Below are 26,474 nucleotides of genomic sequence, written 5' to 3' on the forward strand. Positions count from 1 at the left end.
CCACAGTGTGATTAGAGACTATGGCCATGGGGTGGAAGGGTCCCAAGATGGACAGCCCCAAGGAGGAGACGGGCAGGCCCAGGGATTGGTGATTCCTGGGGTGACAAGGCCTTCCCAGTCTGTGGCTCTAAAAAAGAGGCCTCTCCAGGTGACTTACCAATGGGGACTTATCGTTCATATAAACCATAGGGTCCTGCAGAGGAGACCAAAGGCAACAACTTAGGCTTCTGGAACTGAACACGCAGAATGATGGCATGCATTTGTCCCAGTTAGTGGGAGGCAAAGAGGGCAAGGGCAGAGCAGGGAAACCCCTCCTGGGCTCCACAGACTCACCAAGGACTTCTCCTCCTGCCTCAGCCACTGGGAATCTTCCAGCATCTGCTTCTGCTATTTGTCCAGGATCTGCCGCATCTTGATCTTTTCAGCCTCCCACAGCTGATGGGCCTCTTCTCTGGTGCTGGGTTGGATGAAGTCCTCCTCCTTGGAGGACAGTGGAGAGAAAGGAGAGATGAAATGAGCCCCATCCCAGGCTTAGAGGAGGGACGGACCCCAGAAGAGCCTCAGGGGAACCACAAGCCTCAGAAATCCCTTTGGGTTTTTTCCTTCATCTAAGTGCCATGTGGCAATCCTGGAAGCTTCATGGAACACAGGTGTGGCCTCCAGCTCTCTGGCATGTAGTCCCACTCAGCTTTGTTAAGGTAGCCACCAGGGTTATCTAACCAAAAGCCAGAAGTGCAGGAGCTATGAGGCAAGATGAAGAATGAAATTTAAAAAAGCAAAGCTCTGCAGGTCTCAAGGCTAGTGCTTCCTCTCCCCAGCTTTATTAACCTCACCCCGTTTTCACTCACCTGTGGGACTGTGGACCTACAGACTGAGCTGCTGAATGGAAAGAGCAGGTGTTTTCCTATTTTCCCTTCTTCTTTTTATGGTTCAATTGTGTAATTATCTGCTTAGTCCCTCCAACTACTCTGTTTTCCTCCTGCTGTACAGTGATCCCCTTAGCATCTGGGATGGAGGAAGAGTGCCAGGGGCATCCTTTTGAGTACTCCCCAGGGAGCCTTTTCCAGTGGCAGGACTCAGCCATGACAAGGAAGCCCACAGGCACTCCAGCTCCTGCTATAATCTGAAAGTGATCCTCACAGTTCATATGTTGGATGTTTAATCTCCTGCACAACAGAGTGGGAGGTGGGGACTTTAAGAGACCACTAGGCCACGAGGGCTCTGCCTTCATGAATGGGTCAGTGCCACCAACTCAGGGGTGGGCTAGTTAGCACAGGAGGGGAGACTGACAGAATCACGAGTTAGGCCTCCTTCCCTCATTTTCCCATACTGTTTTTTGTCACATGGTTGATGCCTCTGCCAAGCTATGACACAGCAAGAGAACCCTCACCAGCTGTGGCCCTTGGTGCTGGACTTCCTAGCCTCCATAACTGTAAGAGACGGATCTCTGTTCATCATACATCACCCAGTCTCCCAGTGTCCTGTTACAGCTGCACAAAATGAACTAAAACAGTTCCTTTCCTTCAAAGTGGCCAGGGCACACACAAATCATGTAAAGAAATTCTAGAAAAACTCTATATACTTTTATAAAGCTACAATCCCTACCAAGCCTCTCAAAATAGTTTTCCCAGTACACCCTATAAAATAAACTTGAATATTACAGTATAGTCTAAAAACAGCTGTATTGGGACAGTTTACCTAGAGTTCATTTAGCTTCAGTTACCAATCTTGATTTCTAATAATACCTTCTCTGCAAGTTAGCTTTTTTGCTAAAATATTCCTTATTCAATGATCTATTCAGTATGTACCCATTAAGCAATACTATGAAGCAGGCATAGAACTGGGTGCTGGAAGAATAATAATTTTAAAATAGGAGATGTTCTTTTTCTCACAGGGATTATTAAACAACAGTTAGGCCAGTGTTGGGGCCAGACAATCAATCCTTTATTTTAAGGAAATTTCCTTGTAGGATGCAAAGCAGCCTCTGGCCTCCACCCTCTAGGTACCTGCAGCCCTCCCCACTGGGACAAACCTGACTCCAGAAATTTCCAAGTGTCACCAAAGAAGCAAAACACCCCAGCTGAGGATCACTGAGCTAGACCTTTTTAAAAGAAAATTGATTTCAGAATGTAAGGGTATTTTACAATCCTGAGATTGCTGAATATATAATCTACTTAACAGAGACAGAGTGCTATGGTTTGGGCATTGTTTGCTCCCCAGAGATTCATGTGCTGGATAGAGGCTGGGTTCCATGTGGCAGTGCCAAGGTGTTGGAACCTCCAAAAGAAACAGCTGGTGTCCCCTGGAGCAGAGCCTAACTTCATCCCAACTTTGATATATTTGCAAAAGGAAGAGTCACAGAATACCTCGATGACTTGAGTGGCACACAGAAGCATGGAGGGCACCCTCTGAGGCTGAGGATGTGGGGTTCCTAGTATCCCAGGCCACCTCCCTCCAGCAGCCTCCTCAGTCCAGGCTGGGACTCAGCATGCAGTGCCCTCTTACCCACATGCTGTGGTGCTTGAAGACATTGTGCCGGTGGAGAGGTGGGGTATGCAGTGAGTTAACGGGAGATGGGTACTCCACAGGGCTGGTCAGCGTAAGGGAGCTGCACACAGATCCTCAGGGACCTATTAAGGAGAAGCAAAGAAGCACAAGGCACAGGACAAGGCAAGGGGGTGGACAATCAGCTGCTACAAACAGGGGCATAAAATAGTAATACAAGAGCATCATGGGGGACACAGACTTGCTCTCTCAGAGTTGCTGAAGAATGTGGTGTGGCATTTCCTTGGCCCTGTTGGAGACACCTGGTGGAGCATCATGGCCTCTCATCTGCCATGTGGTATTCTGCACACACAGGGTCCAAGCAGGCTGCTATTGAGACCATGACTCCTCCCTCGGGCCCTTTTCCAAACAGTTATGTTTCATAGTCATGTTTCAAATTGACAGATATGATTAGTCCATGGATAAGTAAATTCTCACACATATAGTTGTCCTTCCATATTCAAGGGGGATTCATTCCAGGACACCCTGTAGATACCCCAAATCTGCAGATGCTCCTGTTCCCTTGAGCAAACTGGCATGGTATTTGCATGTAATGTACATATATCTCCCAGTATGCTTTAAATAATCTCTAGATTGCTTTTGCCATCTAATGTAATGTAAGTAATTACTGGCATACAGTAATTTTAGGGAAATGGCAAGAAAAAAGTCTGTACATATTCAGTATAGATGAGATTTTTTTTCCTATGTTAATATTTTTGATTCCTGGTTGGTTGATTCCATAGATACAGAACACATGAATATGGATAGCCAACTGTGTGTGTGTGCATGTGTGTGTGTGTGTGTGTGTATGTGTAATTTCCAATAATTATATATAGTTATATGTAAAATTTAAATGACAACACTATTTAATATTAAATATGTTTAGTTTTTAAGGACATTGCTTCCACCTTCTGAATCAAAGCATTTTATTTTCACATAAAGAATTTACCTGGGGCTGAAGATGTGGCTCAAGCGGTGGCGTGCTCGCCTGGCAAGTGTGAGGCCCGAGTTCAATCCTCAGCACCACATAAAAACAAAGATGTTGTGTCCACTGAAAACTAAAAAATAAATATTTAAAAATTCTCTCTCTCTCTCTCTCTCTCTCTCTCTCTCTCTCTCTCTCTCTCTCTCTAAAAAAAAAGGATTTATCTGTTGGTTCCTGGTTGGGCTTACTCAGGCATAGGGCATTTCCTTGGAAGGAGATACACAAACCTGGGGCATAGCCCCCTCTAAGGAGCATCAGTAAACTGACATTATTGCTATTGGTTGAGATATACCAGTTCTGAATGGCAACTCTGATTGGGGGATGAAAGAGAAGGACAGAGAGGAAGCCAGGCTCCCTCTTACCCAAACATAAGAGAAGGACTCAGGACAGGGGCATTCTGAGTCAGGGGTCTACAGCCTTGGTGAGATCCATGGTTGGTGGTGACAGAGGTGGAGAAGGCTCAGCTGGAATGCTTCTCCCTTCACTGGCTACCCAGGTCCTGGCTAGGACCTCTGCAGGGAGCCTCAGGTGTCCACTCTATTCTCTGGAGACATCATCCATCCCCATTTCCTTGGGATTACTTCTCAGAGGCTCTGCTCAGGGTAGGAGGCCAGGGAAGTCTTGGACATGGGGAGAGAGCTACAAGCAGGTATACGAAGCAGCAGACACTGCAGACAGACAGACTAGGCTGCAGGAAGGTCTGCTTAGCTGAGGACAGTCTGGCAGGACTGAGTTGCTATTCTTTTGATGTGAGTTCAAACTCACATCAAAGAGCCAAACAAAGAAACAAAGAAGAGTCAACCCAGTTATCTTCATCGTCTGAGCAGATGGCTGCTACTTCTTAATGGCACAGGAATGGAATTTCAAGAAACACCTGACAAGGGATGGGCCTAGCCATTCCAAGCCCCCTGGTTACACATTTACATGGAACTGTAGCTTGGGAGCAAGCAGGTTGATTTGTGGAGGGTGTCTATACTTGAGCCAGCTGGGCTGGAAAAGAGGATATAGAGCAGTGTCAGTTTCATCTCTCCCATTAGTGAATGGATTGGCCCACTAAGGGGAGCATCAGGTTGAATGTAGCTCAGCCTTATTCACAATGAAGGAACAATGGTGGACAAGGTTATCATTAAAATAATTTTGCATACAATTCTGAGCCCAAATTACATGCTGAGAGATGTGAAGGTACAGGGTCTGGCCTCTGCCACCTGGGCTATGGCTAATTGGGGGGTTAATGACCTCTATGTGTGCAGCCTCCCTGTATGTGGGAGGGCCTGATAAACCAGCCATGGATAGCCACATTCAGAGTAGGAGGTCACTGAGGGCTTATGGACTCACAGAAACTTCATGGAGATAAAAGCTGCATTGGGCCGTCCGGAAAGGGCAGCACATGCCTGGCCGGAGGAACAATGAGAAAAGACCTTGGTCCAGATTATGCATTATTATAGATTGAATGTTTGTGTCTCCTCGGTTCATATGTTGAAGTCCTGTCCCCCAGTGTGATGGTTTCTCCTGGAACTCCCTGGCTTCATAAATCTTCCTTGTGAGGGACAACACAGATGAATTGATCAGGAGAGCCAATGTAGGAGGAAAATAATTTTTATTTTGAGACAGGTCTTGCTAAGTTGCTTAGAGCCTCACTAATTTCTGAGGCAGGCCTTGAAGCTGCAATCCTCCTGCCTCAGTCTCCCAAGTCATGGGGATTACAGGCGTGCAATACCACACCCAGCCAGAGAGGATTACAGGCGTGCAATACCACACCCAGCCAGAGAGGAATACAGGCATGCAAAACCACACCCAGCCAGAGAAGCTTTTTAAGCTAGAGGTTTTGCAGACTATGTTGGGGACCCTGCCCCACAAACAAATGCAGGGTCATCCCTGCTGCCCCCTGCCTGGGCATTTCCAGCCTCCTCCTTGGTGGCCCTCCAACCAGCCAGTTTGTAGGGGTAATTTTCTTGCCCTCACTAATATTTGCCAACATGTTTATATATCAATGAGAAGTATTAACAACATTTAATGTTGTTAAAGGTCAATTAAGCAAGAGATCTCCTAAAACAGAGGTCAGCAAACCATGGTCACAGGCCACATGTGGTCTCCCACCTATTTTTCTATGGCTTCAAATTAAAAATGGTTATTACATTTTTTAATAATTGAAAAAATAAAAGTAAAATGATATTTTATGACACATGAAAATTATGAGAAATTCAAATTTCTTTGAAATTCTTATTGAACCCAGCTACCCCCATTCATTCACTACTGTCTATGACTGTTTTGAAGCTATGGAGGCAGAGATGAGCAGACTTGACAGAAGCCCTAAAGATTCACTATCTGGTCCTTTACAGAGAAGGTCGGCTGACTTCCTTACTAAAGTATGCCTAATGAAGAGGACCACCCTTGGGAGCACTGATGACAGGCATGCCACCAAGCAAACTGGGGACTCCTGGACCTCTGAAATGGACAACACCCTTTACCTGTGACCTTCCAGTACCAGGGGAACAAGTGTCTTGGCACTGAGAAAGATAAAGCCTCAGACTCCTAACCCCACTCAGGAGACAGGTGTTTTCCAGCCAAACTCTGCAGACCATAGGTGTCTGGGCCATCTTTTGTTTTTGTTTTGTTTTGTTTTGTTTTGTTTTTTGATACCAGGGATTAAACTCAATGGTGCTTAACCAATGAGCAACATCCCCAGCCCTTTTTATATTTTATTTTGAAATGGAGTCTCACTAAGTTTCTTAGAGTCTCGCTAAGTTGCTGAGTCTGGCTTTGAACTTGTATTCCTCCTGTCTCAGTCTCCCAAGCTGCTGGGATACAGGTGTGTGCCACCATGTCTGGCTGCACCAGACATTTTTTATTCCAATAGAGAAAATACCTTCTAGGCACAGCAGGGGCAAGGCACAGGGCTTGGGTGGAGATGCCCTGATGAGCAAGGCCTCCCCTGGCTCATCTTGTCTCTGAACTAGTATCTGACAGTGAACCTGGCCTCAGCCTTTCAGCCCCTGATGGAGCTGCTTCTGTACCGAGTGCCTGATGCTCATCATGCCTCTGCTGGAAGGACCGGTTTATTCCATGTGGTCATGTGGCTCAGTGATGATCAGCAGGGAGGTCTGGGTACATGTCCTGGCCATCCTGTCACTGCCTTGGGCAAGTCACTGACTTTAAATCTGAACTCTTCCATCCAGCAGATGGGAATGAGGCCACCTGCTGCATAGGCCTGAGGAGCCCCTGAGTGCACTGACTTAGCTGTAAACCTCTCAGTGCCACCGGCAGCAGCTTGCCTCTGGGGCAACCCAGCCATCACTCCCACAGCTCCCCAGCCCATGCTCACCTGAGGCTGCACACGAACTCCGTGAAGTGGGGCCGATCACTGGGGTCATAGTCCCAGCAGCAAGTCATGAGGGTGTAAAGGACAGGTAGACAGAGGTCAGACTTGGGCAGCTGGTCCCCTTTCTCCAGCACCCCGATGACATCCTTGTTTTCCAGCCATAAGAAAGGCTGCTTCCCAAAGCTCAGGATCTCCCACATGCACACGGCTGAGGGCAGAGGGGGAAGGTCAGGCACCCTGCTGGGAAGTGGGCACCCCAGGGACACTATGGCTATTAGCACTTGGTCCCAACAGGGAGTGTCTGTGTTATCTTGCAACTCCCTCTATGGCCACTGGGGTCTTACCCACCATGGTGGTCCACTCAAGGGACCAATGACCTACATCTGCAGTACATGAACCAGGGCTTCCCCTCCCTGACTCCCTCAACATGGAGCTGGCTGGATTATGTAGGTTCAGGAGGTGGCCCATGTTGGAACCACCAGATCCTTCTTGGGAAGGTTAGGAGCTACAGTAGTAGGGCAGGCACCACCCCTTGCTGCCTGTATGATCATGGGCAAGCCCCTTACTGGTCTGAGCCTCAGTTTCCTTATTTGAAAATAAGGGTAACAATGATGAGGTTTATAGTCAGCTGTGGGAGAACTGGCAGGTAACCTGAAGTGCTGTGTTTGGTGAGGTTGCCCATTCACACCCAGCTAGGCACTCTCCACTCCCTACTTCTCCTTACATGAAACACCTGAGTTTTGTGTTTGAAGCTCCCTTACAAGGCATCCCCAAATTTGTCCTTGGAGCTGGTTGGTGGGGTCCATGCTTATCAGAGCCTTTTACAGGAGGATGAACCCAGATTTTCTAGGCCAGTCCTTGGCTCATGTCACCCCTGACTCTACCACCACCTCCCCAACTCTGGGACTTCTCAGTGGCCACAGTGAAATGGGGTATTGTGGGTTCAGGGATCATCCTCCTCTTAGTCCACCCACACAGAAAATTTGAGCCCATTTCCACACTCTCCTGAATTGCCTTGTACCAAACATCCAGATGTCACTGGCTGTCGTGAAGCGGTGGAAGCTAATAGATTCAGGGGACATCCATTTGATGGGGAGACGAGTCACAGAGGCTTGGGGTGGGCAAAGAGGTTTACAGGCATTATTAAGGGAAGAAAGAGCTAGAATTTTCCAGAAAAACAGCCTACTGTTCAGAGGCCTGTGGTCTGGGCTGCCCAGTTGTAGGCTCCTTCTGGATTGTTGGTTTCAGAGACAAAGCAGGGACCGGAAGTTCCCTCACCCTTGTAATACTCGTCATCCTTAATGTATCGAGAAAAGCCAAAGTCCCCCAGCTTCACACACTCTGGGGAGGCCACCAGGATGTTCCGGATGGTGATATCCCTAGAGAAGGATGTGGAGACCAGGGTGACGCACTGCCTAGGACCCTGGGGCAGGTGGGAGAGCTGAAGGAAGGTTCCCAGAAGGTGAGCGTAGGAAGAGGTTGCATACAGGTAGCTTCCTGCGAGGTGAGCTCCAGCCTCCTAGAGGAGCTACTGGTACTGATGGCCTTGCTCCTGGCATGGCTCCTCACCCCAAACCAGTGGGCCTGTTGGCTTCTCGAAGGCAGCTCTGCTCCCAAAAGTCTGCTTCCATTGTTAAAAAGCTGACTTGAAAGCATGCAGGCTTAAGTACCCCAAGGGGCCCAGCCCATCATTTCATCCCCTTAGCCTACAGCAACTGACAGGGTGTACCTGATGCTCATGCTAGGACATGAGCTTCACAAGGACAAGGTTTGTCTGTTTTGGTCACAACTTTGTCCCAGAACCTAGGATAGTGCCTGGCACCCAGGAGGAGCTCCATAATACTCACTGAATGAATGGATACTTCCTGTGTGGCTTTGCATAGGGTCAGGCACAAGGCCACACAGGCCACGTCAGTGGTGGGGAAGAACCTGGTAAGTGCCCAGGTTGTCTCCCGGGGCTATGTTCCCATGGCAGTAGTCTCCTCTCAGGGAATGGGAACAAGGCCAGGTGTGGAAGGGACAGCTCCACAGCCCCAGGAGCTGGGAAATGAGGGTGGTGCTGGGCCTCAACCTCAGGATCTCCAGGTGCTCTATTAGCCCAGATCCTCTTCATGAACCCCTGGCAGATAAGTGGGCAGGCTGGAGGAGGTGGAGCTCTGAGAGGGTGGGAGGGGGTTTCCTGGCATTGCAAGGGAGGGTCAGGTCTCAGCTACAGTCAGACACTGAGCTTTGGAGTTGCTCTGGAGCTACATCTAGTGACAGTTCTCTGAGGCCCACACAACTGTTTTGGCTTTTTAGTGAGAAAACACTTTGTAGAGGTGCTCAAGTGCTCTAAGCTGCTGGGTGCAGGCCCAGGCAGGGACTCCAGCTCCTCCCTGTGGGAATCTAGCCCTGCTCCTCAGTTTCCTCTGGGGTCATGAATGGGCTTGGCTTTCCTGCTGTCTCCGTGTACCCACCTGTGCACACAGCTGATGCTCTCCAGGTAGGCCATGGCTTTGCATATCTGCAGCATGTACAGGACGAGGTGGGCACCTTCAGGGAGTTCTTATTTCGCTCTAGATAGTGGCTTAGCTGTGGGAAGGGAGGTGCTGTCAGGACCCCAGCATGGATCCAGGGCTGCTGGCAGCCACTGACCCTCCTCTTCCTCTGGGGGCAAACCCCAAGTCAGCAAGATGTTCTGGTGACTTCCTCTATCAACAGGTTCTCTGCTTCAGCTGAGTACGGAAGGCAGGAAACTGGGAGAAGTGTCGTATGCTCCCTTGGTGTCTCAGCTATCTTCAGGGTGCCTGGCCTGCTTCCTCCAGCTCACCTCCCCGAAGGAGTACAGTTCCATGATGATCCAGGTGGGCTCCTCTTCGATGATGCTGATCAGCTTCACGATGTGGGGGTGGTCGAGATTCTTCATGATCACTGAAGTGGAAACAGGAGGTCACACAGGAGAATGGGGGAAAGCGGGAGGAGAATCCTCCCCTTTCCTCTAACTTAGAAGGCCAGGGAGTCTGGGCCCCGCCCAGGTGTGCCTACCTGCCTGGTTCATGAACTTCTCCTTATTGTCCAGGGTGCAGTCCTTCTTGCAGGTCTTGACAGCCACATTGATTTTCCCCCCCTTTCTGCAACAAGGGGGTTTAGGGAAGCTTGGTCCAGCCTAGTTCTCAAAGGAAACCGTTCCTGCCCTGGCCTCAGCAGGGCCTTCCCACTGACTTTGCAGACTGCTGAGGGGTGAGGCAACCTAGCCTCTTCAGGACACACCACCCATTCCTTTCTTCCATTTCTCTCCCCTTTCCCCTTCCCTTCTTCTTCTTCCCCTTTCTTCTGGACCAGGCTGGGTTAGAACCAGAATGGGGTTTGGAGATCAAAGAGCTCAAGCCCAGCTGTGCAGACCAGGATGCTGAGATGAGGGGCCACGTGATCTGCCCTGGTTAGCTGGTGACCTCAGGCCTTCATGAAATGCGGGCTGCCTGGCCCTGTTCTATCTACACTTGGCTTCAAACAGTGCTTTCTTCCTTCCCTGCCCACACTCCGGCGCTGTCCTCCCCAGGTTTGCTGAGCATAGCCAAAAAGGCGAAGCCTGTCCACCTAGAGGTGCCCTGGATGAACTCCCACTTGGCTGAGTCCACCCTCCTGCCTTCGTGTATTCTCCTACCAAAGCCTCACCCCTAGGCAGGTGGACAAAGAGTTGGGAAGAGTCTGGGACTCACGTGATTTGTGTAGACCCCTTCATAGACCTCCCCAAAGAAGCCTTCTCCTAGAATATGGTTGAGAACTACATCCTCACGGGCAATGCCGTACTGTGGACCTGCACAGATGGGGAACACAGCCTCTGGGCACACAGACTAGCTGGCATCCCCTGGTGCTCCAGAACCCCATAACACCGCAGCCAAAATGCACAGGCTGGATTGGGAAAAGGGATCTAGAATGTCTCACTGCCTCAGATCCATGGAGGAGCCATCACCCCATTTCCTGGGTCCCAGGGCTCATGTTCTTAGAACCCCCATATCCCACAGACACACAAAAACACACAATCCATCAAGGGAGGACCTCAGCTTTCAATCCACAGGAGCCCGGGTTGGCTGCTTCCTGAGCACACTTGGGGCAGGAGGAAAGGAGGGCAGGAAGCTCCACAGTGGTGTCCCAGGAGTCCTCATCTTTTCACTTCCCAGACCCCTGATGGGTCACTTTGGCAGGATCTAGGACCTACCTCCCAGCCAACTCAAGGTCTCGTTGGGAATCTCTGCATATATGTCTGACTCTGGAATGACAGGAGGATGCCCAGCGCACGAGTGAGATGCCTCATCAGGCAAGGAACCTGGGTGTGGCTCCCACCTGGAGCCCAGCACAGCCAGAGGTCAGGGTGCTGAAGGGGGGAAGCTGGGCAAGTCCGTGGCTCCTGTCCCAGGCTTTGGGGCAGCCACTGAGCCTGGGGAGTCTTGACTCAAGTCTCTGTTTTGTTATCTAGGGCAAATCCATCTCCTTTAAACATACCTATTACCCATTTAACATCATTATGAACTGGGTGCTTGTGTCTCAAAGCCCTAACTCACAATTTGATGGTTTTAGGATATGCAGATTGGAGGGGCAATTAGATGAGGTCAGGGATTGGAGCCCCCATTACAAGATTAGTGTCCTTATAAGAGGAGGAATGGCCACCAGAGTTCCTTCTCTCTGCACCACAGGAGCACACAGTGATAAGGAAGTCACCTGAATTTGTTGGTTCCTTGACCCTGGACTTGCCAGCCTCTGGAACTGTGAGAAATCAATGTCTGTCTGTAGTCATGTGGTCTGTGGATTTTGTTTGAGGCCACCTTTTGTCATGACAAACTCAGTGTGTGTACTACTCAATATATGCTTGCTATTAAAATTGGCGATATTTTAAAGCCAGCACTGAGAAGGGATAGGAAAGGTTGTTTTCTGTAACTTGGAGAGAATGGTCATAAGAGCAGGCAGAGGGAGCAAACATGGGGAGGTGGGCACTGGCCATGGGCAGGGTGGGCAGGTTTACCTATGCTGCAGCTTTCTGAGAGGTGGGACCACCTCACCTCCAGGTTTCTGCAGGAGGTGAGAGGGCAGGAGGTGAGAGGGCAGGAGGCAGATGAACACAGAGCTTGCAAAGCTTCTCCAGAGCTTTGGTCCCCCTCATCCACTGCCCAATAGCAGAATCAGTCTACCTGGCTGCAACAAGCTGGGGCATGGCCTAGGCCTGGGATGGGACTCAGCAGCAATCCTACCAGGATGTCACCAGGGGGCAGCAGAGAAAACAACACACTGTGGGAAAGGCCAGGGTCTAGAGTTCTCTCAAAAATGAGGGGGTGGGGGCACCCTGCTTGTTCATCCTCCTCCCAGCACACACTGGCTGAGCTCAGGGCCCTTCCAAATCCCCACTGTACTCACAGGGTGGGGATCTGGGGCAGGCTGTTCTGCTTCTCACCATCTGGAGAGAGAGGAGGGGAGGGAAGATTGGAGCCAGGGACACAAAGTCTGGTATGGATGGAGGGCCTGTCACTGCTCCACAAGGAGACCCCTCCCCACCTTCTGTCCCCTCTCAGCATCAGGGTGGAAGCTATGTAGGCCTTGGGCCAGAATCAGAATCCTCCTTGTAGGCTTCCTCCTCCCAGCACCGCGTGATCCATCTCAGACCTATTTGCTGACCCTGGTCCCCAAACGAGGAAGGTCCACCCATGTCCTAGTAATGGCTCTGATCTTCCTAGTACTACAAATGCAGCTCTTCCAGAAGCTGGCCTCTATGAAGCTCTGACTAGCAGGACCAGGGGTGGCTGTCCAGGACCAGGGCCTATAGCTGGCGACCCAGGATGGCACAGGAAGCACCTCCAGGTATGCTTGAGCACCTCCTCACACCCATGAAGAATGTATTTGCTCAAGGGCCAATGGCTCCATGCCCCCATGCCTCCACATCACCCTTCAGGCTTCGCTCAGAGTGCAGCTGTCCACTGTGCCTATCAGAAAAACCTACCTTTCTTGGGATGGATGATGAGAGAGCCTTTATGTTCCCCCTGAAGCCAGCAATAACCATGAGGTCAGCCATGTTCTCAGCCTCTGCCAGAGATGAGCTTTTGATGGACAAAGACTGCAGAGAAAAAGCCAGCCAAAGGTGAGACCTCAAGCCTTGGCTACACTGTACTTCCTAGTGCTCCTTTAGAGGCTGCAGGACCCCCATCCCCAACCATGCTGCAGGACCCCCAACCCCAACCCACACTTCCTCCGGGCTCTGCTGGCCTTCCCTGTTGCCACTAGGGGGCGTGCGTGTGCTCCCTCTTATTGACCATCCTGAGCTCTGGGAAGACCAGTGAGAAAGCAGGATGCCTTGTACCAGGTGGGGTGCTCCATATGTAAAGTAGAAATTGAGGAATGGAAAACAGAGTGGAGCAGGGACAGACTGGGGAGAGCAGAGATAGATGCTCTGCAGTTGGAGGTCTCTGATTCTTCCACCATGAAATCCCCCCATCCCTGGGATCTATAAGTCATTTTTCACTTGGTCAATATTAGATCCCACTTATTTCCTGACATTAAAATAAAAATATGAACCATCATCCCAGCACCTTGTTAGGGAATGGTGCAGTTTTCTTAACAAGATCTCCAAAGCCACGGAAGCCCTGGCTTTCTGCTTGCCACAGTCATGTCAACCCAAGGGCATCTCAACCCATAGTGATACCCCTGAAGAGACTCCAGGTGTCCAGAGAGGCTTACCTGGAGTGTGCCTTCAATGCCCAGCTGCAGGACAGCCTGGCCCTACTTCAGCAAGAGGCACCTGATGGACCTGGTCTGCTTGAACTCAGCCAGGCTGGTGGGCTGTGGAGAAGAAGGGAGCCTTAAGAGCATCTCATTGCTGGTTTCAGGCAATACAGATGGGTCAGGAGGAAGAGGGAGGAGTGACTGGGAGTCCCTCTGCAGATGAAGGGAGAAAGTCTAGAAGGATCATCGAGTCCAAGCCCCTCACCTTTCAGAAGAGAAAATGGGGTGTGGAGAAAGGCAGGACTTGCCCAAGATCATATATCAAGGTGGCAGTAGAGTCAGAACTGGACCCAGAACTGCCTCCCTTTGCCACTTACAGAGCTACTCTTCTCTCTGTACCAGGAGAATGCCAAACACATCCTTTTTTCTCTCTCTCTGCACCTATGTCTGCAATAAGGAGCCATCTGCCCAAGCTGCCATCTCCAAACACTGTCCACAGAGCTCACACCAAGGGTGTGGCTCTCTGCTTTCAGGAACTGGGGAAGAAGAATGATTGGGCAGACAGAGAAGGAGTCGGAAATCTAAGATCTTGAGCCAGGGGCTGGCGTGGCCTCAATGCTCTCTTCCTTTGCATCTTGACTTGTCAGCTGGCGGATGCCTTTGGGGCCAATGAGCAGGTCCACCGTAATGTTCCACCCTTGCTGGAATAGAGGAGAGAGGGGACTGTTACCTCTGTTCTGCCACCTGGTGTGTTGACACTGCAAGAAAGGCTCATTAAGCTAGACAGTGACTACAGCTCACACCTCTGGATAACTGTCTACCTGCCCACCTCCCACAGCTGGAGGCCAACATTCAGCTCCCTGCTTGGCACATGGATTAACATGAGTTCCACCATAGGCAGGTAACAGCAAGGCCCTGCAGCCTGAATTTTGTTCCTGGCCCCGAATAGCTCCCTGGCCCCCAATAGCTCCCTGGCCCCCTAGCCTACCAGGCCTAGAACCCAGGCCCAGAGAGAATACGGAGGGTGGTCATTACAACAAGTTCACAGTGATAGGTCTCCTAATCGATGTTAGCAAAGCCCACCAGGGTGTTGAAGAACTTCATGACACACTCCTCCTCCCGGAGTGAGGCATACTGCTGGAAGGTCTACTGGATCATCTTCCAGAACAGCTTGGGCTGGGGAGAGTTTGGCAGTGCTGAGCCAGGCCCTGCCCCTCCTGGCACCTGTCCTTCCACTAGGTCTCACTGAGAGGATGCCCATGCTGGAAGATGCCCCCAGGGCTCCTGCCATGACCTGTTCCTCAAAACACACTCAGTGGTCTCAGGTGGGGCCCACCCTAACCCTGAGCGGGAGGCAGGGAAGTCAGCCTCCCAGGGCTCAGGCTGCTTCTTGGGAGACTAGAGCCAAGCGCAGCCCATCCTAATTCTCCACCACAGAAGTGGCCCACTGGGGGCATTTAGCTGTCCTATGTCCTGGCTCAAGACAGCACAGATGCCCCAGCTTCTTTGAGGATCCCCAGCCTAATCCTTGTATTTCTAGCCCAGGGGATCTGCACAAAGAAGGGTTTTCTGGGCCCCTCACCCTTTGATTTTCTCACCTTTAAATTCTCCTGCATCTGCTTTGGGAAAAACAAGTCTAGTCCTACTTCCTTTCTGAAAACAGGGAAACAGAAGTAGCATTTGACTCTCCTTCCCTCCAGCTCAGGACTTCTGGCTAGTCGGGAGGAGATACCAGGGCTTGGGGACAAGGAGAAAGGCCCTGACTACCCCGCTCTGGTCCAGGCCTGAGTGGGAAAGGAGTCTCTGGAGGGAAGGAAGGGAGGCAGGTCAGGAGGCAGCCCTGCACTTACTCCAAGAGCTCAAAGTTGGACTTCTTGTCAAGGGTGTTGTGGGTCATGTCCTTGAAGAACCATCTGGAGAGAAAGGAGAAATGGAGGGGAGAGTCAGTAACTGGAGAAGAAGGCCATCAGGGCCTTAATATAAAATAAAATAAAACAAAGGGCACTCATGCCCAGGCGTTGGCCTGGAGGCCCTTCCCCTGCTAGAGGTGGGATTCGCAGGGAGGGAGCAAGATGGCAGGGGGGTAAAATTGGATCTTCAGAAAACAGCGAGGACAAGGAAATCCCACAGACTTTATTCCCAGAAAGGCACCATCCTCGTGCTCTGGGAGACCCAGCTCCTGGGCTGTGGGCTCTGAGGCTGAGGAAAAAGATGGCGGCTAAGCCCAGGAGGCCGGGGACACCACCTGCACCTTCAGGTCCTGGGTTCCTGGGCACTTTCTTTTTTGCCTGTTTGCTATCTCTGAAATGTGTGCATATGTTTGTGTGTTCACCTAAACAATTATTAAATGAACATGTTAAAATTTTTGAATTTGTAAAAGAAAATATAAATAATCCATAATCCTTCCACCAGAGGTGGCATCTATTAATATATGACACATCTTCTTTAAGTCCCGTTTCTCTTAAAAATATATGCATTCATGAAAACTTGTATGTACTGTCAGATGCCACATAATGACCTTTTGGTCAACAATGGACCACAGATATCATGGCGGTCTCATAAGATTATATCACCTAGAGTCATAGCTGTTTTTGTTTGTGTAAATGGACTCTACTGTGTTAATGTGACAATGAAGTTATCTAATGATGCATTTCTCAGAATGTATCTCCATTAGTAACTGATGCATAACTGTCATATTTATTTGTAGCAATGGTGGTTTCAGCTGAGACCAAATAGCCAATATCCCTGCATACGCCAGCCTCCCTCCCCTGTCAGGATTTCTGTGTCTAGTCATTTCACTGACTATTGCAGACACTGTCCAATCTTAGATTAAAGTAACTGATGCTTGCAATCCCAGTGATTTGGGAGGCTGAGACAGGGAAGCCTCAAGTTAGAGGCCAGCCTCAGCAAGTTAGTGAGATCCAAAATTAAAAATAAAAAGGGCTGAGGATGTAGCTCAGTGATAAAGCACCCTTAGGTTAAATCCCTCGTACCAAGAAGAAAAAAAATAATAACTCAGTAATCCTTTAAGCCAGGTGTCCTATAGACGTCTGGGACCAGTTTTGTGCTACTAATACTATAAGCAGAGAGAAGTAAGTAACTTATGACCTCAAAACAATGAGCTCAGACCGCTCACCCTGTTTAGAAAATAGGAAGGTTGGATCCTCACCTCAAACTATTATCTAGAATATTTATTTTCTAAATATAGATAAATATAAATATATATTAAACATAGATAAATATAAGCAATAAAAGCATTATAAAGCTAGAAAAAGAAATCTAGGAAAGTATTTTCATTTCACAGGGTCAAGAACATCTAAAGCATGAAATTATAGAAAAACCTCCAATAGGAGCATTAAAAATAAAATATTATGTCCTGAACAATTTTTAAAAAATTGTTTCTTTGAATATATTGTCAAGCAACATAAATAGCTGTCACTCACAAGAAAATAAGCATGCTGGGAGACACCCTGATGGAGCTACCCAGTGAATGGAGACCACTGAACTCCAGGCACAGTAAGACAGGGGGTCTTCCTACCTGGGGAAAACTGAGTCTGTTTAAGATGCCACAGGGTGACAAATCATTTGGTTCCTCAAACTTATTTCTAGCATATAGGCCATGAGTTTCACATTTTAACTTAGAGCAGAAGATTCAGATTAAATAATATAGTTGGCATTTGTAAAGCATCTCCACTAGATCAATAAAACATCAGTTAGGCTGCACTCCAACTATATGATATTCTGCAAAAGACAAAACAAGGTGACAATATAAAGCCCAGCAGTTGTGGGGAGTAAGTGGGAGGGAGGGATGAAGAGGGGGGACATGCAACATTTTGGGGGCAGTGAAACTAACCTGTATGATATCATAGTGGTGGATGCAAGCATTTGTCCAAACCCTGAGAATGTGCACCTCCAGGAGCGACCTTCATGTGCACTGTGGCGTTTGGGTGATAATGACACATCAATCTGAGCAATTGCTCCACACTCACAGAGTGGCAATGATGGAGCGCTGTGTGGGTTTGGGAGAGGAGGCACAAGAAAACTCTGTGCTCAGTTTTGCTGCAAATCTAAAACTTCTAAAACTTCTCTGAACAAAAGTCTATTAGAGACAAATAAGTAAATAAAATAAGGGTTGAGAGAAAAATATCAGCCAAGTAAATACACAGTTACAGAACACTTTAGTCCCTGTCATGGTTAAAAGTACTTGAAATATAGTAACTCACTAATTCCTCCTAACAACCCTGTGAAGTTGTTCCATCATTCTCATTTTACAGATGAAGGAACTGAGGCCCAGGGAGATCAGACGACTTGCCCAGAATAACAGAGTTAATGCAAGCCCCAGGATGCATGCCCAGAAAGCCCAGCTTCTGACCTGTGCTGTACATCATTACATCCAGTTCTCCAGATAGGATTTGGTCTGAGTCCACAGAGGATTCATGTCCCTAATCTCATGTCTGCTGCACCTACCATACTTCTTTTTTACACCAAGAAACAATGCATACACTTTTCCTGGTGATGTCGTTATCCATCGGCAAAGTGTATAATCTGTGATGCGAACAAGACAAGGGACTGTTACCCATGATTTTCAAGCAAGAGTCACATCCCTGGAAGAGTATGATTTTCAGAACCATATCTGACTCTGTTAGTGACAACAGTCAAAACTTCACTTTAAAATAGCCCAACTTCACATACATCCACATTCTATCTACCCTTTTCATTTAAAAATGATCAGACCTGAAAAATCTTCTATCAGTTTTACAAAGTAGGTGTTTTCCACACCCTTTCCCCATCAGCACACCCCCTGACCTCAGGGGTCACTGGTAAGACTAGGAACCTCTATCTGATGCTCCTGAGACTCAGGAGACACGAGGCTGTTTCTTTTCAGGAAACAGACCTGGGAGCAATTCTGGGCTGATCAGAGAGCAGCCTCTCTAGCCTGCCTATTCCTGACCGCACTCTCTTCCAGAGCCTCCTCCTCCAGCCTCTTAGCACAGCCCCTGGAACTAAAGCCACAACCAATAAAAGTTCGGGGATGACTGGAGGGTGTAAAAATGTGAAGTGGAATGCAAATGGCTCCCCTCTGGGCTGCTTTCACTAAGTGATGACTGACAGGTGATTCACTGGAGTCCCCACGTAATACCACAGCCCTAAGTGTGAGATCCACCAACAAAAAGGAAAAGATAAGCTCTTTAGAACTGTCTAACTCCAGAGGGGAAGACTATAGGATGCCATGCAGGGTATAGGGCTGCAGGACTCCTGGAAGGCAGGCCAGGGCACATGGTGTCTGTTATCCCAATGATGTCATTAGCCTGCCATTGTAATGGCCTCTTACATGCCAGCCATATTTGTTCTCCAAGTTCACCCCAACCCCATTCTCTAGTCTATGCCTTTCTTCCTCCATCCCTGGGCAGGCTAGAATGCATGTCCCAGTGGGTGCCATTGTCTGCCAACCAAGAGGTACTTTTTCCTTCCAAGAGCAGTTCAAATCTCCTTTCCCTGCTGCCTGCAGGCAAAGTTAATGGCTTCACTTGGAGGTGGTACATGTTCGTTCTGCCTTGTATTATGATTAATTGTGTACACATCTGTCACCTCCCAAACACTGTGAGCTTGAGGACATCACCGAATGCTGTGCTAATTCCACACAGAGTGCCTCCTAGAGCTGGGGTGCTATAGTGGGCAGCACAGATGGGGACCCCTACATTCCAACAGCCCCACTGCCTGGCCTGGTGCTCTGAAGAATTTGCAGAAACACTTGAAAAGGACAGAGCGAGAAGCAGGCACCCCAGAGGCAAGGGCAGGGCAGGGGGTAGGGACTGAGCCGAGGGAGCTGGTCCTTCTCTACCATTTATTCCAAGGACCAGATGGCGAGCACCTCAGAGGCCCACTCTGCTGGCTTCCTCTCCTCCCCTTCCAAGCTCTCACAAGCCCACTTCCACTTCCACCCTACATGCTCCAAAGTCCAGGCCAGCCTCCGGCCCAGCTCTCCCAGGAGAGACCTTGAGGCCACTTACCTGAGCTCCAGACAGCCCAGCTGCAGGGCCATGCCTTCGCTGATTTTGCTGGCATAGCGATGCATGTAGTCATTCGGAGCTGGCAAGAGAAGGATCACAGGTCAGACTCACGCCCTCATTGTCCCCTTCCCTGAGCAGAGGCCCCAGGAGGTTACACACCTCTGCTTCTGAGCCATCTCATGCTCACCCAGTCACAGACAAGCACTGAGCAGGGATGGGGAGCAGGATGGGAGCTCCCTCTTGGCTCTGCCTCTGCCCCCTGGGTCCCTGAGCCCCTTCACAGGGAAACTTTCATACACATTCTCTCCCTGCTTCAGAGTCTTCATCCCATCCCAATTTGGAGAGAACCGCCCCCCACCCCGATTTGGGGAGGAGTCATTAATTTTTCCAAAGCCCTGTTGATAGGTAGGAATAAATGCCATCCATGGTCCAAGAAACGTCTGGATTAGTTTCCGGGAAACCATAGAGAGATGCAGCTGAGACCAGCTGGAAAATAATGGCAGTAGCTCACTCTTCCTTGGCACTTTTTCGCACAGGTGCTGGGCACTTATTTAATGCTATGGCATGTCAAAGAGGCTTGTTAATTGTTCAAAAGAGCCAGTTATCACATCTTTAGAAGTTTTGTGAACTGGTGAATATCCCATTGGTAGCTTGAATCAGGTCTTGGCGGGAACATTTACACCATGGGAATTGGCAGGTGCTCTAAACCTGGGGTCTCATCTTCCCAGAGACAGCTTACCTGCACAGTGCCAATGATGTCATGATCCTCACAATAACCCCATCGAGTAGGTATTAGTATTTTATAGATGAGGAGACAGTTTCATGCAAGAAAATGAAGTCTCTGAGAATACCAGGTTAGTAAATGGCAGAGCTGGCCAAAAACCAGGTATGAAAGACCCCAGGGCCTGTATGTTAACCTGTTTCTACTTCATTAGCCCAATCATCTGGGAAGCCAAGGAAGTCCTAGAGGAGCTGGGAGCTTATGGAACAGGTTGGTCTGCACCAAGGTTGGAACAGCTGACAATGATCCTCAGGCATAGCAAAAAAGACAAACCTGGGCTTTGTCTTTCCATCTTCCTATGAGAGGATGGATACACTTGGCCTGGAGGGTGCAATGGGACTCTAGAGAAACTTTTTAGCTGTTGGTAAAAATAAAGCAGTGTGGTCCTGTTCTCTTTCAGGCTCTCCATGAAGTCTTCCAGCAAGTAGCAGATTTGAAGGTCATACCTGTGATAGGCAGTCAGACTCTGGGTGATGCAGAGAAGCTCGAATCTCGAGGAGGAAGTGGATCCCTCCATCCTCCCTACCCTTTGCTCCCCTTCACCATAGCACTACAGTATCCCAACTGGGGACATTTCTGGATACAGATTTACTGTGAGTCCACATCAGGCTTTGAAAATGCATGCATTAGATATTGTAGGAGGTCTAAGTCTAGGATGCCACTTGGATTTTCTAGAAGATTCTGAGGATGGGGAGTGCTGTGCCCTGGAGGTCCTCCCCACCCCACATTCCTACCTCCACTTGGCCTCCATGTGTAGACATTCTTGTCCTGCACCTCACCCACCTTCATCTGGGGGTGCAGCCAGTGGATCTCATCTGACTTTATGTGCTTTTACTCAGTCCATAGCACTCAGCCAGCTGGATGTTGGGCCCAATCCGCCCACTTAGCAGGATGGAGGTGATGATCTCCTGCAGAGAAGAGAGGGACACAACTTAGAGGTGTTCCTTGCTGGGATCCCCAGGGTATGATTCTCTAGGGTGGGATTCTACCTTAACAATGTACTTGTTTCTGATTCCCTAGCACTTAGTGCAAGATGTGGTACACAGTGAGCTGTATTGTGAATGAAAAAATGCTGTTCATTTAGTCAAAATGAGACAGAACTGAGGAGACAGCACAGGTGCTGTGCTTCTGCACTGCATTCCAGTTGAACCAGTAAATACTCACTGAGCACCTGCCATATAAAAAGCACCTTCTTAATGGTTCCCAAGTTCACCATCCTTACTGAGTACCAGACAAGGCACTGCTAGATATTTTACACACATGGTTTCACTGAACCTGTAGAACATGGGGAAACAAGCAGGAGTCACTGTCCTTGTGTGACAAAGAGGAAACTGATGTAGGTCACACAAGCCATGGCATTAGGCTGGGATTTTGAACCCTGGCCTGCTGGACTCCAGATTTCTACTAGGCCAAGCTGATTCACTGGGATGATGAAGAGGGCAATACAAAAGGAGAAGACTCACCTCAAGGGAGCAAGTGACACAGTCCCTACACAAGAAGGATGGTCATAGGAAATGAAGATATGACAAGGTGGCCTCTTGTTAACTGGGCCACTTACCCACAGCCTGATGTCCTAGCTTCCTAGCCAGAGCCAGAGCTGGATTGACACGAGGGCCACTCAGGCAGCTGGCTGCATGGATGTGAACCTCTGAGGCCTTGCCTTGTTCTGACATCACTTTTGCAACATTTTTCCTCAAGCCTCTCATGTGGTTCCACACATAATGGGTAATTGGAGCCCACTGTTGACAGCAGAGAGATGGCTCAGATGCAAACTTAGAAGCCTGCAGGCACTGACCTATCCTGTTGGATGACTTGGCAGTGTGAAAGATGGATCGATGCCCAGGCAGTTTCTGTTCTGACCAGGAAGAGCAGAGGCAGTTTATTATTTAGATTTCATGAATTTTTTGTTGTTGATATTTTTTACCATGCCTCCCAAGAAGTTCTCTAATTTAGCAAATAAAATGCAGCTAATCTCTTAATTTGAACAAAAATAAGGAGATATGACATCTTTTTTTCTCAGAAGAAAATCTGTTTCTTTCTATCTCCACTAGGAGAATGTTAAACTAATATTAAAATATTATGACTATGAAGGAATGCCCAGTTGTTCATCTGCACAAGCATGTCTGGGTCCAGCTAACTCCTACCAGGATGCTAGAAGACCCTCAGCCTAAAACCTCCCTTTCCCCTCAGAGAAAGTTGACTACTGCAAAGAAGTTGACTACTGCTCTGTGAGAGAGCTGGGGAAACTGAGGCATAGCATGTACATGTCATCAGTTGTAACAAATCAGCTTGGGAATCAATTGAGACTCAGGATGTGGAAGATGGCTTTGACCTAGGGTACACACTGGGACAATGCAGATGGACCTTGTGCAATCTGCTGATGCCTGGCTAGAACAACAGGTTGAACAAGAGAGAGTATGTTTTTAAGCTGGGATAGTGGTCTTCCCTGCCTAGAAATCACTTGCACTAGAAATCACACCATTAGCTTTCCTAGATCATAGGCCTTAGAACTGCAGATCTTGGGACATCTCAGTCTCCATAATTGTGTAAGCCAATTCTCTGTGATATATATCCTGATTAATCCAGCTTAGGAAGAGATGCAGTCATGCATAAATACAAGGGGAGAAAATCTACTGTGGAACATCAGGGAAATTATCCATTGATCTTAAAAAGGGACTGATGATGTTGTCATCTGTCTGGTATGTCTGGAATTGTAGCAGCCACCTATGTAGGCTGTAGCCGGCCTAAAAGAATAAATCAAATCACCCACCCAGCACCACAGAAAGGGGAGACAGAATAGATTCAGACCTAGATGATTTTGATAAACTGATGAATTAGCAATCCTAGTACATACCTGCCTCAGGACTTCTCATAAGGGAAGAATGAATGACCTCACCCTGAACATTTCTTTATTTGCTTGTCTGTTACTTGCAGCCCAAAGCATCCTAAGTGCTAGAAATACTGACTCACATGAAAATTTTGGGATCCTCTTTGTCTGGTGTGTTTCTTACTATTTTCTTCACCCAGACTTGGGGTAGAGTTTGGGGGTCCTGTGTAAGGGCCCTGTGAACTTTACCCACCAGAGCATGTCACATAGTCCTGAAGCAACTTCCTTTTGGACACCTGCTTTAGGAACAATCCTCTGTGCATGTGGGGTGGAAAGCTACTGCCCTTTTAAATGATTGTCATTGCTGTTCTAATTTGTGCTGTGTTGTGTTTCCACTAAAGCCTTCCAGAGAGAATTCCAAGGAACCAGCCAAAATTGCCTCGTCACTCTGACTCACTCTCTTCAGGTGACCAAGAGTAAAGTTTGCTCTTTATAATACAAAACTCTCCACACAGTGTTGCTTCTGTCCACCATTTATTTTGGAATGGGAAGAGTGACCTTCACTGAGCATGCTCATGACTGTGCCTGTCCTACAGGTGATGACAGGTTGTCCCACATGAATATGTATGACCTCCCCAGTTAAGAGCCTCTTGCTTCCTCTGAGGGGCAGTAAGCCTACCTTCACTCTGGTCTCCTGGTTGTGCTTTCAGCCTTATGCTCATCAGGAGGGAGCCTCGTGCATTTGGTTACAGAAGAACTTTGGCAAACAAGTGTAACATCCTGGGAGCCAGACACATATTTCATGCTGACTCCTTTGTGAGTGGGACCTTCTGTTCTGGAGGGACTGCTGCTTCTCCCTGGACTCCGTCCAACGTTGTCATCAACCTCCTGGTACTCATGTTTCTAAACCGCAGTCCAAAATTCTAACTGTGGGCTCATCGGCTTTTTACAATTTTTTTTTTTTTTAATGTTTGCCAGGCTTCTTTTCTGGCATGAGTCAGAGTGTGTTTTCCACTGATAAGCAAATAAGTCAGCCTCCTGCCCCACAACCCTGGACCATCTGCCATTTTTCCCAGGTCCAGTCTCCCTCTGTGGGCTCGATATAGTAGCAATCCTCACAGTGCTTTATGTTGCCTCACGTGGTTCTTCAGAGTGTACAAGCATTTTCACACGTGCCATCTAGTTTAATCCTTGCAATGATGTAGGAGGTAAGAAGAGCACATGATTATTCCTATTTCACAGAAGAAGAAACACATTCAGAGGGGAAGACTGGTGGGGCCGAGGTCCAACAGCAGGGAGCTTGCATGCATAGGAAGTGAGTCCAGAATTAGCAGGAGCATCTCCTCTTCTAATCCGATGCCATTCCACACACATTTAGCCTGTGCCACCCTGTGCTCAGCACTTCAGGTCTTGCCTGAGACAACTGTGAGGATGACGACTCATGTTTATGCCACACAGGGTTCCTGGGTCACCTCTCACGTTGTGTCTGCTTTGTGGGGTTGGTGTGGCTCTGGGAACTTTCTTCCACTAGGAAGACTCTCCTCGGATTTGTTTTTCTACATTGGTAATGAAGAGCATAAAGCAGATGATGTTTGGTGCTTATGAAGCCATCGATGCCCTTGCTAAACAGAGAGCAGGGCCCAGCAGAAACTAGAGAGGACAGTCACACAGAAAGGGACAGGGCTGCATACTGGAGAAGCCCAGCCTTCTTTGGTGAGCTGAATAGAAAATTCAACAGAGTTTTAGCTACATTTACCAAATGTGTATTGTATCAATTAGTTGTTGATAACAAAAAGCCCCAAATCCAGCGCCTTAACAACACACCATTTGTCAGTTGTTAGGTGGGTGGCACTCTGGTAGGCCAGGCTCGGTGTTCTCCCTTTGGCTGGCTCAGGAGCCTGCAGTCCACTGGCAGGGTGGCTTGGGATGGGCGGTCTCGACTGGCCTAGGCCGGAATGGTTAGGCTCTAGAGCACATGGTCCCTCACCTGCAACGGGCTCTCCTGGTCCTGGCCCATGGTGAAGTGGGGGAGCGCGAGTGACAGACATCTGATGGTCTCTGCAGGTCCAGTCCCAGGCCTGCTTCACCGCACACCTGCTGCACTTTTAGAGCCAGTGCAAGTCACAAGCCAGGCCACAACTAGGATCAAGGAAACCAGATGCCACTTTCTGATAAGCAGAGCTGCCGAGTCCCAAAGGGAAAGAAGGAAGGGTAGAGAATGGCTGCCCATTTCCTGTGTAGAATTTTGAGCCCTGAGAGAAAACTGTGTGTAAGATTGCTCTGGTCTGATTGTGAGAAATAACTATAGGTCCTCCTACAGCCTATTAATGTACACTGAGTATAACCTCTAGAAAAGCACCGTTGAGACTTCTTTGATGATTAAGAGATCAAAGGAATAATTTTGCATAAGAGAATATAGCAGCCCTTACACCTAAAAATAATACACCACGGAGAAGGACTTTCCATCAAGGTCAAGGCTATTAGCACCTCCTGGGCAATGCTTTGAAACAAAACCAACAGGTTATATATATTCACATATTATATATATTATATGTATGTTTATATACATATGTGTAATATAATCATATGTGTGTGTGTTTATAAAAAAGGGATTCATTAGAGTGACTTTCAAAACCACAAGACAGATACTCCACAATAGACTTGAGAGATGAGGGACCAGTAGTTGCCCAGTCCTAGAAGCTGCAGCTCCAGAAGGAAGGAGATCGATGATGATGATGATGATCGATGATGGAGCCCCAGTCTGAAGTCCAGAAACTCCCTGAAGACTCACTGGTCAGTCTGCTTTGGAAGAATCAAGACTTGCTGGTCAGTCTTCTTTGGAAGAATCAAGGAGCAACCCAAGCGCCTGCTCAGGAAGAACAGAGCTTGTGTCGCCAGAATAGCTAAAGCAATCCTTAGCAGAAAGAGTGAAGCAGGTGGCATCACTATACAAGATCTTAAACCATACTACAGAGTATAGTAACAAAAACAGCTTGGTATTGGCACCAAAACAGAGTGGAATGGTACAGAACTCAACTCAAAATGGATCAAGGACTTAGGAATAAAACTAGAGACTCTGCATCTAATAGAAAAAAAACTAGGCCCAAATCTTCATCATGTGGAATTAGGCCCCAACTTCCTTAATAAGACTCCTATGGTGCAAGAATTAAAATCAAAAATCAAATTGGATGGTCTCAAACTAAAAAGTTTCTTCTCAGCAAAAGAAACAATCTGTGACATGAATAGAGAGCCTAATATCTTGGGAGCAAATCTTTACCCCTCGCTCATCTGATAGAACACTATTCTCTTATATAAAGAAC

General features: G+C 48.4%; 1 pseudogene; it reads right to left on the bottom strand.

Annotated features, from left to right (window-relative positions):
* LOC101961516 (protein-tyrosine kinase 2-beta-like) overlaps positions 1–25,171 on the bottom strand; it is a 30,043-nt pseudogene extending 4,872 nt beyond the window's left edge.
* Positions 25,172–26,474: the final 1,303 nt, after the last annotated feature.

Source organism: Ictidomys tridecemlineatus, unplaced genomic scaffold (assembly GCF_052094955.1).
Source record: "Ictidomys tridecemlineatus isolate mIctTri1 unplaced genomic scaffold, mIctTri1.hap1 Scaffold_50, whole genome shotgun sequence".
Lineage (NCBI taxonomy): Eukaryota > Metazoa > Chordata > Mammalia > Rodentia > Sciuridae > Ictidomys > Ictidomys tridecemlineatus.